The sequence below is a fragment of the Limulus polyphemus genome, unplaced genomic scaffold, assembly GCF_000517525.1.
Source record: "Limulus polyphemus unplaced genomic scaffold, Limulus_polyphemus-2.1.2 Scaffold105, whole genome shotgun sequence".
NCBI classification, from domain to species: domain Eukaryota; kingdom Metazoa; phylum Arthropoda; class Merostomata; order Xiphosura; family Limulidae; genus Limulus; species Limulus polyphemus.
The window spans coordinates 303192-304268 of NW_013665715.1; positions in this window are offsets into that span (position 1 = coordinate 303192).

Genomic DNA, 1077 nt, shown 5'->3' on the forward strand with positions numbered 1-1077 from the left:
ATTGGGTGGTCGCAGTTGGGTAGGCCTTGGGTGCCATACTTTCCAAATCCTGTGCCAGCTCTTGCAGGCTCTCCCCTTTATCACGGACTCTTGTCCTAAACCTAGCCCTGTAGACTTTGGACTGATTTTGAGTTCCATACGTGAGTTCTAGATCAGGTACCAGTGCTCTATAGTTGTGTCTGTCGTCTGCTGACAACTGTCCAAGTATTTTTTTCCGGTGGTTGTCCCTTCAAGCTCGTTGCCAGATATACTGCTTTCTGATCCTCTGTCCATCCATTCATCTCTACCAGGAGCTCAAATTGTGCTCTATATGCTTCACACGGTGCCTTCCCATCGAGTTCCTGTGGCTTCCTTTGTACTAGATCACCCCTATTGCTGACATTCATATCTGGGATGTGACTTCTGACAGGACTGAAGATGTCTGCATTAGGGTTTAGCTGCGGGGTCTGGAAGGGGCTTGCTATTGTCTGGGCTGATTAAGTCGGTGGTTAATGTATCATCCTTGTATAAAATACAACAAATCATCCTTTAATGTATTTAATTCGCTTTGAAATTTACTAATGTTTTCCATTTGTACTTCTTGTTTCCTTTCTTGTTCCAGTTGTCACTGCTGTAGTCTCTCTTCTTGTTCATTTTCTTTTTCCTCCAACAGCTGTTGTAATCTCTATTCTTGTTTCTTTTCTCGTTCTTCTTGTTTCTTTTGTTTTTCCTCCTACAACTGCTGTAATCTCTCTTGTTTATTTTGCTGTTCGAGCTGCCACTGTTGCAGGTGTTCTTGCCACTGCTGTAATCCCTCTTCTTGTTTCTTTTCTCGTTCTTCGTGTTTATTTTGCTGTTCTTGTATTGCTGTCATCAAATCTGCTAAGCTGTAGTTTGATTTGCCACCTCTAGTTTCCATTTTCGTCTTTTTTATTTTTTTTTCCGTCCCACTGTCTGACACCAATTTTTTACGTCTCTGTTCGTTTGTTAAATTCCCGTAGAAATTATTTCCGAGAAACTTCAGCGATACAAGTCCCTTCTTAACTAAAACAAGTCTATTATTTCTCGATACAGCTTTATAATACACAGAATTTCCTC